A 13115-nucleotide genomic window follows, 5' to 3' on the forward strand; every position below is an offset into this window, starting at 1 on the left:
CATCAACTCAATAAACTAGCAGCCGCCCACGGAAGTATTCAGCCCTTCCCTAACATTTATCTATTTAAGTCTCCTCTGTAGCCTCTGAAAGGGTATTAAAAGCCACACCAGTTATTAGCCTTGAGGACAAAAGAGGCAACGGGAACACCATCTCTCCCTTTGCTAGCCTCCCAACGGACCACTAGGAGAGCCCCCCGTCCCTAACAGAGACAGCGTCCATCAGTTAAATGAGGGCAGCTTCACAAAGCCCTACACAGTGTTGACATATACACTAAGCCCTTTTGGCCCAAGTTCCAAATTCATTGCTCGGTTTTGGCAGCAAACAACATGGAGGCTTCTGCTGGGAAAACGCATTGCTGTCTGAATGCCTGAGAAAGAAGGACCCTGAGGCCTGGTCTTGTCCACAAGAGCGCTCCCCCGCCCAGTCATAGGAAGGGGGTCTGTTGCTTTCTAATCAGCAAGGAGCAAGTGGGCCCTTGGACATTTTGACTGGCGACACAGGGTTTTCTCTTACATCCCCGGGTTGTAGCAAAGTGCTTTCTCTAAGGCTCGCGTCACCCTTATCCAAAGTTCACAAAACCCTCTGAAAGATCCGGGCTTGTTTGTTCTCCTCGGTCACTTCCCCAGGCTCTGAATCCTCCTGCTTTAGACCAGCGTCACAGTAAGACTTTCTAACTAGAGAGCCCGTTGTTGATTCAGACAAAGACTAGCAGAAGCACAGTATTACCATTAAAAGTACCCTGGAAGAGACCGGTAAATAACAACAAGCCAATAACAGAAACCCGACTCTGCTCTGCGAGGCCCTGCCGTCTTCAAGGCACTCAGCAGCCTATGACACTTGAAATGTGCCTGTGTCGTCCCCCTCAGAGGCCCTCTGTCCTCCCTCCTGCCCTGTCCCCTGCTCACGGCTCACCTGCCCACTGCAGGCAGAGGTGGGCAGCTGGGAAGGGGGCCCTGGATTCAGGCCCAGGCACCAGAGGCTCCCTTGTTAGCATTCAGCTGTGAGGCTTTCTTGGGCCGTTCTGCGATTTACAGGACCAGAGAGAAACGTCAAGTCAAGAGCTTTAGAAAACCTCGTGAGTTGTGGTTCTCTATTAATCCACTTAATCAGTAAATTATATAATTAATATATCAAACGGTACCCAGAGACCTAGAATATTTAAAAGGAATTTTGTACTGATGCATATTTCGATGGTGATTCTAGATCCTCCCAGGACAGCTCCAGAATTTCCCTAGAGGAGGGACTTCAGAGTGCAAATTAGTTTGAAGGAGAGATTTAGGGAAGAGAACCGAGATTAAGCGTTTATTTGAGGTGGCTTTTTGGGAGGGGAAGAAAGACAGAGATTGGGGCCACTCCTGAAGGCTCCTGTGCTCTGAGCCGTCTCGCATTCTTGCTGCTCTGAATCAGACCCTGAAAAACCAGATGGCTAGGCTACCACACCCAGCTCTAGATTTCTCTTCCCTCTGCCCCCCTTCCTGTCCTGCCCCTGTCTCTTGCCCCCTTTTTGTCCCACTTTCCCCCTTCAGCTCTACACCTTCACCTTTGTCATTCCATCATCACTAACTTTGTTTCAAATTCCATCTTCTCTTTATCCCAGCCTAGTAATGACTGGCTGGAAGGCAGGAATGCCCAGGGGACTGTCATCAAACCAGAATTATAGCGTAAGATCCAAGGCTGAAAGCTGAGATCACTTTTCTATTGTGACAAACATTGTGGTAGACTGTTCAGCCCATAAAGAATTCTGGATCTTAAGAGAATCCCGAAAGTTTTCATTTCTTTTCCTTTTTACAAATAGGACGAAACTGGATGACCCTGTGGCGCCTGCCATTTTGTTTCTCCGAGGCTGCTGCCTTTCTAAGAAGGAGCGAGGACCTATCGCCTCTTCTTGGAGGTCTGGTCTTTTTAGCCTTACCCTCTACCTTCCAGCCTTACACCTCCACCCCCACCACCCCCGGAGGTGGGAATGACAAGTCTACAGATCAGACAAACCAGTGGAGGATGAAAACAATAAACTGACCTTTATAACTATACGGTGTTGGATTTGAAAGGGCTTGAGGTTGGACACCAGTTGGTAAGGGTAAAGGCATTGAATAATAATGCCACCCACCGGGAGCGACTCCACGTCAGGAAGTTATTTCCCACTGGTATCTGACAGTGGGAAATTTCCTCCCGGAACCACTGAGGGAGGTGCGGGCAGCAAATAAGATCTCTCAGACACTGCTGGCACAATATTTCTGGAGCATCATTTGGCAATATATGTCAAAATCCTTAAAAACATACATCCAATTTGACCCAGCGTTTCTTTCTAGGTCTTTATCCTCTCAAAGCAATTAAGAAAGTGAACAAGGTTTATTTGTAAGGCACACGTAGGGATACTGAAAAATGAAAAAATCCAAGTGTCCAATAAAAAGAGTCTGGTTAAATAAATTATGGCACATGATTCAACGAAATATTATGAAACCACTAAAAACGAATTGTATTTATTGACATGAAAAAATATCTGTAAGATGTTGAGTGGGGATGGGGGTTGGGGGCTAGAAAGGATGTGAATGTAAATTAGCCCCTGGCCCTCAAAAAGCTTGCATTTTAATAGGGGATGGGTGACACGTAGAATCTTGAAAAGGCTTTGAAAAGAGGAGATAATTAGACTATGGTTGGTTACTGTGTTTTGTTTCCACAAGAATCCTTGTTGTTTTATACAAGTTCCAAATTACGCAGCCTGGAGCAGAGCAGGAAGACAATAAAGAAGACTGCAATCGGTTGGGAACATATCCCTGAATAATCGAGAGTTCATTATGGACTCTTAGTACATCAAAATCCAATTAATTCATTAGCTCGGCACTTGTGTTTTCCTTCTCCCCACCCCCCGCTTCTGGCTGCGGGCTTTCTACCCTAGAACGTGGTTTATTAGCAATCCCAAAATGGGGTGAGGAGGGGAAATAAAAAGGAGATAAAATCCGCAAGAGTCAATTTTGTTACTTGTTAACAACGATGGACGAGGGTGGGTGGTGAAGGTGGGGAGGCGCTCTAACCGCACGGTGTTGGGTGGCTGCGATTAGCGGTCCCAGGAGCAGCGTGTGGCACACTGTAGGTAAGCCCTCAATCATGGGTATTGCCCTGATCCTGAATGAGGGAATCTGCTTTTAGACCTTGGAGCCATGGGTCCCCAAACCATGTGCTCCACTCTACAGATTTCCTGGAGCTTCCAATAAGAAAGACAATTCAACTTGCTCTACTGGATCCCAGTGCCCACTTCTCTTCAGAAGTGTGACTCTACTGTCCCTCTGGGGTCTCTGAGTGATGTTAAGGCACCACATAAATGGCCTGAAGTAAGGGCAGACAGCAGGTGGATGAAGCACACTCACGTTCCAATGCCCCAGATTCAGTCAACGTTGTACCTAATGTCTATTCCATTCCTCCATAATCCTTTACCCACTTGAACAGCATAAGTCTATGTGGGTTTTTTTTTTGCCCACAAGGACAAAACTACTCTGGTAATTGTGGTCTCTAAATAGTTATTTATCAAAGTATTCTTTAGGGAATAAAAATACAAAAGAAGACCTCATGTGTCACATAGTTTGCAGCCACTGCCCCTAGTTAAAATGTGGTGCATCTTGTCCTCCATCAGCGCCCATGGTCTGATTTTCCTTTCCACAAAACTGTTATGTAGTTCTTATTTTCTGTCCTGTTTTCTTCAGCCAAAGTTGCATTCTTTTAAGATCTTTCAAGGTCTTCAAGACACCAACAGTCGTTAACCTCTTGTAACTCTTCCTGTTCAAGCAATAGTGTGAAAAGTTTAAAACTTCAGATCTCCCAGAGATTGTTTGTGTGTGTAATTATGTTTAATACAATATTTAATTTTAAATTCCCTATGAGGAAAGAAGAGACCCGGATGTGTGGACTGGAAAGGGAAGGTGTCCTAAGGTGAGGCATTTCCACCGGCTAATCCACCAAGCGAGCAACTCAGCCATGAGGACGTGCTGGATGCTGGGCTTGCACAAGGTCTCCAGGAGACGAGGACACGCCTCTCAGGAAGGCACGGAGGACTGTAGCCTCACCCAGGAGCTCCTCCGATGGTTTGCTTTCAGGGCAACCTGTGCCGTCCCTCAGAGGTGGCAGGTCCTGTGCTACTTAGAAAGCACCTCTGAGCCAGAGCAAGGAGAAAGCACAGTTGGCCTCCAGAGGTCTAATACAGCCATGTGAAAATAGCTCTGTGTGGTGTTTAAATCATACCAAGAACTCTTCCCTCTAACATGTGGAAAATGTGATCTAGTGAACAGAGCGTGGTTGTGGGAAGCAGGGACCTGGGACCAAGACCCCTGTGTGCCTTGGACAAGCCCCTCTCTGCTCTAAGACTTGTCTGCTTCTGCTACAAAGGCGATGCAACAAGGGGATTTCTAAGGCCCTTCCCAGCTGATCACTCTAGGACGCCGCCTCTCATCTAAAGGCAATCGGACGGATGTTCTTGTTGGTTTTTTCCAACTCCATCATCATAATTCCTGTGGTTCAACGTTAAAAAAAAAATCATCAAGGAAAATAGTAACTGAGTAAATTAATGATTTAAATGCAGTCTGGGTATTTCCTTATTTCAATTTTCCTGTTGCCTTTATGCTCCTTGCAAAGGGAAAACTCAATTTTCCACACGTGCAGGACGTAACCCAGCTCTTCCCTCCTGTGCGTATCTGTCCCGTGAGTCTCCTTTATTACTCCCATAAGACATTTCACTTCTGGTCACCAAATGGTGTGGAGGTTTCCCCCACACTGCCAAGCAATTCTCTGTGACACCAGATGAATGTCCTACAATATAACCCAATTCTGACAATATCTACCCCAAGATAGCATCAGATTCCACAGGTTCAGGGCTCAGTCCTACAAGACTGCACCCCTTCCGACTTCCGACACGAGTCGCAGGCACAGGCTGTTACCTGTACTTCTGACCTCCCCCCCAACCCCGGCTGTAAATCAGATTCCCACACCCCCCTCCTTGGGTTTGATTAACCTGCTAGCGTGGCTCACAGAACTCAGAGAAAGATTTTACTTACTAGATTACTGGTTTATTGTAAAAGGATATAACTCAGGAGAAGCCAAGTGGAAGAGATGCACAGGGCAAGGCCTGAGGGGCGGGGTATGGAGCTTCCATGCCCTCTCCAGGCGCACCACTCTCCCAGCAGCTCCAGGCGTTCACCAGCTCAGGAGCTCTCGGAACCCAGTCCCTTTGGGGTTTTATGGAGACTTCATCACATAGGCACGAGTGATTAAATCATTGGCCGTTGGCAATTGATTCAAACTCCAGCCCCGCTCCCCTCCCTGGAGGTCAGCGGGGTGGGACTGAATGCTCCAACCCTCTAATCACATGGTTGGCTCCATGGGGCAACCAGCACTCATCCTTAGGTGCTTTCCAAAAGTCACTTCATTAACACAACAAAATATCTTTATCACTCTCAACACTTAGGAAATTCCAAGGGTTTGGGGAGCTGTGAGCCAGGAACCAATATATTTTGGTCATCGGATTAACCAAATATATATTTTTCTCATAAATTATAATAGCACACTCTTAAACCAAGAATGATAACAAGTTAGCAGGTATATTTACAATAACCTAAGCCTGCCAAAACACCTTTCTGAACTTGCCAAAGGTGACCCAAGAACCTGCACCTGACATGTCTTTTCAAGTCCAAGCCCCACCCTTGGGTCCCAGAGCACGGTGCCACCAAAGTCCTGTTGCAGAGAGGCACCTTCTCCAGGACGGCTTTACAGGTTCCCTTTCACGCACGGTTGCCCTCGTTTAGTAAATATTTACTTAGCCATCCGGAATATGATGATGAGTCATGGCTGCTCTCTTTACACAAACAAGCCTGACCTCTGGGTTTTCTCTTGCTTCTTAATAGCTAGTTTTTACCTGTTTTGTGTAATTGTTTAAAGAGCTTTGGGTCCACGGAACAAGGTTGGTGGGCATCACTCAGCAATCAATGCATCCTTTTAATAGCTCCGTCCCTTCCCGCAGAGACGATTGCTTCGTATTACAAAAGGTGCTCAGGTTTGAAATGGTCTCTGTCTCTCCATCCATCAGCCTTGTTTATACCCTATCTCTGCCTGTTTCTGGTACTCAATGTGCTCTCCCTTCCCCTTGGCCCTTGGGCTTTAATTTCACTATTTGAATGTCTGGAGCTGGTTATCTGGTGTATCCAGTCCTCTGCCTCCCGCCCAGGCCTGGATCAATTGCGGAGCCCCTGTCCGTTACCTCAGTTCGTTCACAGTTTCTCCTGCGAAGCACAGTGCAGAGAAGAGCAATGTGCAGGGGCTGGAGTCTGTGGCGACACTCTGCTTAGGACCCGAGACTCTTGAAGGAAGCCAAAAAGGCTTCCCTGTGATGAAATGGAGCGAGAGTAATTTCGCTTTCCTCAGTGCAGGACTTGTGGTGAAGAAAGAGCTTGCCTTCATTTTGATGCTAGGACTAAGTGAAAGTGCCTTTTAAAAATCCCGTCTCTCTTACCCTAGCTGTTCACTTACTTCTTTTTTCTTTCTTTCTTTTTTTAGTAAAAGGCTGTTTTCCCCCAGTCTCAGTATTTTTCTTCTACTTCCTGGCCAGGGACTGCCACGGAAGGGTCTTTGGCTGGCCGGAAAGGAGAGGAAGCACAGTACTTAGAAGGAAGATGAGAGAAGTCAAGCCACTCACCTAGTTAACCCTCTCAGGAGACAGTGAACATCACCCACAAGGCTCGGAACAGATTTGCAGCTTAATTTCACTTGCTGCGAACATCCTATTTTTCTCTTATTTAATTCTAGACAAACTGTGCTGCCCATGAGAGACGAAGCAGTCTCCAGGCACATCTGCAAGAGGACCCTCCAAATATACTGCCTCCTCCCAGCTCCTCCAGTGCAACCAGCAGATGGCTGTCCCACGCTTGTGCACACTCACAGCAGCCCGAATTCTCTCCAAGAGAGATCCACGGCTCAATTCCCAGACGTTCACTGAGGTCAAGTACTGAGCCTCGCCGATGCCGGGCAGGCTGTGTATGAGCAGATCTCTGCTTCCAAGCAGCTACAGTATAATTGTCGGGACAAGACAGAGACAAATGAAACAAAGAAAATTGATATAAAGCCATATATCAGTCAGCGATGAAATTTGTGGCTTTTGCAGTTTTGTTTTGACCAGTACTCATAGACTTGTCACAGATCGATAAAATGCTTGCTAGTGATATCAATATGTTATCAAAATGAATAGCACCCCACGACTGAGCTCTGTTTATTCACTCATTCAAGTATTGTGCGCTTACTCTTATCATGTTTTGCGTTTGTAAAGAACTTTACAGTTTGCAAAACACTTTCACAAACACTGACTCATTTGGTTCTTATTAGCTACCTGGTTTATAGGAGATGGACAATGAGGCTCCAAAGGTTAAGTGGGTTTCCCAAGGTCACTGGGTTTTTAAGTCTGGGATCCAAGACTATAAATTCCTCTCCCATCCATGTGCCCTCCGCCAGCCCATCCTTTAAACTTAGACACACTTGATGGATATGAGTTTGAGTCAACACGGTCAGCCCATGGCAAGGGTGCCAGTTCTGACCTTATGCATTTTACCCACTCTCGTGCCTCACATTCAGTGATGGATGAAAAGGCTCTCCTGCAAGTACTAAAAATAGGAATCTTGGGAATGCCCTTTCTAAGCTTCACATAGCCCTGCACACACACTCGACTGGCCCTTAAATGCAGCTTCTTTCATCTCTGACCCTTTTGTGTGGAGAAGATCAAACTGCTGATTTGTGATCTTTGTGAACGTCCCCAGAGGCCTAGGATGAACTTTCCAAACTCACCTCAATTTCAGACTGAGGGTCATGGTTGTTTGCACAACTTTTCTCATCCTCCTCACTCCTCAAACTCTGATTAAAATGATGATTGAGGGCAGTTGCGGTGGGGAGGAGAAAGAAGGGAGAGTCGCGCTCCCTACGTGGCTGAAAGAGGGAGCTGCTTTCGTTACCACTTGGAGAACGTGAGTGTGTGTGTGTGTGTGTGTGTGTGTGTGTGTGTGTAGAAATCCTGAAATTAATTAATTTATTCTATGTTGTAGCTGACTACACCCTAAAGGACCGGGCTACAAAGAGTCATGCTTAAAGATCCCTCTCCACTGCCCCAAATTAGGGAAAATGCCCCAAACCAGTGCGACAATGGGAGGCCAAGAGGCAGCAATGTGTCTGCTCATAATTCCTACAAGAACACACACACCTTCCCCAGAAGAATGCCAATAATGACAAACAAACAAGCAAACAAATGCACTAAGGTGGACTGCGTTTTCGCTGGGAAACATTCTTATGCCTGCCGACTAACGTAGAAAGGGCCCTCACCTTCCACAGTTTGTGTTGGGTCGGCCCGGTCCACACCCTGATTGGGCAAGAACAGGTACCTTGGCTGCTGCTGCCCATGGTGCTGACACTGAGGAGCTCACACCAGGGACAGCAAAGTGACATCAGCCTGAACCCACTGCCTCAGTTAGCTTGTTTGAAAGGAAAAGCAGCCACTGTCACTTCTTTCGTTTGTACATGCATTCATTCATCCATCCAACAAATATTTCTTGAGCACCCTGAGCCCAGCACTGTGGATTCTATAAAGAATATGACATTTGCATTGGGAAATATTTGTGTTTCTCAGTAATGGAGAATTCCTCCCTATATTGACTATCAGAAAATCAAATATGCAACCAGAGAGGGCAGGTACTTAAGTAGAGAATGGACCCAAGGAAAAGAAATGGACAGGTAACGTGCCCCTAGAAATCCCCCTGATCCTAGGAGTGTTCAGGAGAAGCGTGGACACCTTGATGTCAGTCACATCAATCAATCGTCCAAGCATAATGAGCATTGTCATTCATTTGTGGTGTTTGAGTTTATTCCAAATATAAAAATGCATGCTCATTGCAGGAAATTTAGAAAAATAATGAATTGGGATATATGTATATCTATAATAGGTACATTTACGTATAATGGATATTATATATGTATGTCCCAACAACTGAATTTAACCTTTTTATCATTTTAGCGTATTCTCTTCCAGTAGGTCTCTCTCCATCTTTCTCCAGAATTCAAGAAAAAAAAATATTTTAATTCATCCATATATACTCTAGGTGCCATATGATCGCAGTCCAAATCTTTTCACCCCACCTGTCCTTCCTCACCATGACTTAGAATTCCCAAGCCACCTCCTCTTTCACCCAGGGAGACATCACTTAAGAGAAGGAGACAATTTCAGTGCTCGAATAGCTTAAATTAAAAGGGTTAACTGTAGGATACCGTGTGATTCATTCCGGAGCCTAGTGCATTTCTGTGTTATTTTGTTTGCCTTTGTTGGAAGCTTTCAATGGTCCAAACTGATCCTTTGATAAGCATGCCTAAGCCAGAGCTGACCATAGAAGTATTTCACACATCCTGTACTTGTGTACACACTTGTGACAATGATAAGGAAGGAGCAAGTTCGTGTTGCCTGGGACCTGTGCTCCCTTTTGTGGCAGTGAAAAGCTCTGCCCTTGTAGACTTGTGAGCCCACCCTGCCGTCAGCACCCCTGCTGCCCTTCCCGGAAGCACGGGGGTTGAGGATGGAGCTGTCACTGTAGCAGTGACAGGGGAGAGGAGGACGGGGGCTGAGTAATAAAGATCCTTGCTGTTATTTTCTGGAGGGAGAAGGCCTGGCTCACCTGAGCAAAGTAAGATGGAAAGAAGTAACTGGAGAGTGGCTTGTCACAACCACCTGGCCTGACAGCCCGACAGGTGAGTTAGCAAATGCTACATTGTAAGGAATTGCAAGCTATTTTCTGCAAAGTGGGCAAAGACTCTGGGATTAACGACTGTACAGCGTGATAGATGTTGCTAAAGAAGGCCATAAATTACCAGCCATAAACCTGGCAAAGCTTATCCGATTGTATGGTGCAGTCTGGGGCGCTGGCAGATTCCCAGCACAGGCTGGAGGCGGTGGGCTGGGGGCAGGGTTGATGCGGAAGCTGGCAATGCATACCACTGGCCGGAGGGTACAGATGGTGAGTCTGGCAGACGTCCAGCGTTGGACGCTGTGAAGCAGCAGTGCTGCTGGACTGGCTCTGCTTTCTCTGAGCTGCAGTCCTTGATCAGAGATGCTGCAAAAGCTCAAATGAGCTTGGACATGACCGGAGGAGGACCCCAGCCTCTTCCCCTCCCCTGGCTGTGGGATAGGCGGCCAAGGGGGCCCTTCCCAGGACATGAGTCCTGGTTGTTTTTCATCTCAGGCCTTGAAGAGGAAGATGAGCGATGGTGGGTGGAGGTACAGAGAGGACCTGGAATGATTTCTGCTCTCAGCTTCCTCTGCCGAGCCTCTCAAACCTGGTCAAGTATATCTAAAGTGGTGTCCATGACAAGGACACTCAAGCCATGACCATGGCCTCAAATGTTGGCCAATCTGCAACCAGACCCCTGTTCTCACACTCCTTATTTAGGCCATATGTTCTCCCCTTCCTCTCTTTCTATCTGCCACTGTGGTTTTGGAGAAAGGCATAAGGCAAAAAAGAGGGAGAAGAGGGGAGAGGAAAAAGGACCAAATGGAAAAAAAGATGGGTGTATGAGCCACTCACAGCAGGGAAGCAAAGCTGTCAGAAGGAGGACCACATCCCCACGTCCCAGGGTCTTCTCCCTCGACTCCCACCACCAACTGCTGCATCAAACATGATGCTGATTAACTACTACTGGGAGATATGCAGCGACAAAATATGGAGCTAATTCCTGCCTTCCTCCCTGCCCGTGTCACCTGTAATACACACACACGTCCTCACACACACATACCTTTATAACGCGTACTTTTCAGAAAGCGTCTGCTTGCCAAATAAGGAAGAACAGTCTCAACAGGTAATAGCGCCCCTCCTTTCCTGCCTCTCCTACAGCGCAGAGGGGATCCACTGAAGCAACACTGACCCTTATGTGTAAGGGCTACACGTGAAAGCACGGCTCCCTCCTTCCAAGGGCTTGTGGTCTGCAGAGGCACAAAAAGCAGATTCAAGGCCAATAGAGCACAGAGCTCAAGTCTGCATCTAGTTAAAGGGTCAGAGCTGATGTTGGCCATCAACCTAAGTATTCCTTGAGTCTCTATTATGTACCAAGCACTGTGTCAGTCATTGGGGATTCAGTGGTGACAAAGAAGACACAGCACATTTCTCACGCCATTTAGTAACTGAGCACTTTGGAGAAGCCATTGGTGGTATTCACTAAGTATTCCCAGCTCTGCCTGCTGGATACATGGTAGGATTGTACCTTCTGGTTCCCTTCAGTTTGGTGGGGCCATGTGACTTGTGAGTGGAAGTGATCTGTGTCATTTCCAGGAGAAAACTTTATTTCATTGCCAGTGTGAGATCCTCCCTTGCAATGTTCAAGTTGGTGGCCTCTCTACCAGTCTGGGTCCCTGAGGGACTATAATGAGCAGAGTCTGCTGGCTGACCACGATAAGCACGTAGGATCAGCAAGAAACAAAGGTTTGTTGTGTTAAGCCTCTGACATGCGGGGGTCATTTATTGCTTTAGCAGAGCCCAGCCTAGCCTGGCTGGTACACCCTGATCTGCAGCCAACACATTTCGTGAGAACCTACTGTGTGCTTAAAGCGGTGGTTGGCTTCTTCACATGCATCACGTAGCTCCCCAGGCAGGCTGTGGGCAGGCCAAGGGTAGAGACTGTGAGCCACCCATGCCTGTATCCAGCCATGGTGCCTAGCACACAGCCAGGCACAGAGTAGATTCCACAGTAGAAGGCAGCAAGCACCTTGGTTGCTTATAGGAGTGTATCAGTCAGGATGGGCGAGGCTATGGGACAGAGGTTGAGGGTAACAAAACTCAAAGGAGAGAGAGGGCCACTGCGAGGGTGGTAAGGAAAGACCACACGGAGGTTTTGGACTTGAGTTGGGCCTTGAAGTGTAGATTAAGTTCAGCAAGGTGGACATGAGGTGCATAGAGCGTTCTGAGTGGGAGAGGGCCTGCACCACACTGCACAGGAGGGCTGTGTAAGACCTAGCTGGGGGCAGTGGTTATAAATAGATGCTCCCACCCAAGCAGTGAGAAGGTTTAGCGGTGGGGCCAGTGCTGCTAAGCTGAAGTGGTTGGGAGACTGCAGATGCTGGTAGAAAAGCCGTCCATCAGCTGGTGCAAGAGTTCATGGGAGCTGTGGGGGCAGAGGAAGGAGAGGGGCAGGGTGGATGACCCCGGCCTGCACTGCTGTAGGCTGCTATTGGAGACATCCTCATTTGGGGAGTGAGCCAGCAGCCGTTTTTCCCCCTCATTCCCTGCAGAAGGTAATAACCTGTCACCAGAGCAAATAAAGTCTGATTTACATGAAATTTAATGCTAAGCATTTTCCTTTATTCCCTGGCACTGTGATGGTGGGATGGCAGTGCTGGCACAGCACAGCCTGCTGTGTGCAGCAGTGGGATTTCACTGGATAGAAGTTTAAAAAGAAATTACTTTTCTGTGACAGGGTCTATCGGCCTGGGCAGGGGGTCCCAGTCAGCCTGGCAAACCCCATCTGTTTCCTGAAAAAGATGCAAAGTCAGGGGAGAGAGCTTGAGGAAGAAAGTGGAGAAGAGCAAGTGCCATTAGAAAGTTACTCAGTTTTCCCAGATCCGGTCCTCGATCTTCAGCCTTACAGAGGCCATAGCCTGAGTCCCATAAAGCAGCATAGGCATCACCATTACACGCACCATCACCATTGTCATTACATCTCCAGTGATTAGAAACACACCTTGAGCACCAGCCACGACCGTGGTTGACACAGTAGCTATGAAGAGTTGGCCTCTGCCCCGATGGAATTCGTAGTGAAGGCAGATACGTGCAGACAAGCCTTATTTTTCTCTACCTCCATGCCCTGTCTACCTTGTCACCCCAAGCTTATAAATACTCCATGAACTTCCCTGCCTTCGCTAATGATAATCTTTCTCCTTTGAAGGCCTGCGTAAATCCTACCTATTTTCAAGACCCAGCTTAAACGCCTTCTCCCTGAAGATTTCCTCAACCCTCTATACCGGGATTTCTCTGTGCTCCCAATTTGTATCAATTACCTTTATTTTAGTGCTCATCACCTCTCTACTCTGTATATAGTAATTGAGTTGGATGTGTTTTTC

The 13115-nt window shown here is 47.3% G+C and overlaps 1 protein-coding gene across 5 annotated transcripts in view; it reads right to left on the reverse strand.

Annotated features, from left to right (window-relative positions):
- Positions 1-13115, reverse strand: part of TNR (tenascin R) — a 405138-nt gene that overhangs the window by 227774 nt on the left and 164249 nt on the right. The gene's annotated exons all lie outside the window — the stretch shown is intronic.

This window comes from Equus przewalskii, chromosome 23 (assembly GCF_037783145.1).
Source record: "Equus przewalskii isolate Varuska chromosome 23, EquPr2, whole genome shotgun sequence".
In the NCBI taxonomy this organism is placed as follows: Eukaryota; Metazoa; Chordata; class Mammalia; order Perissodactyla; family Equidae; genus Equus; species Equus przewalskii.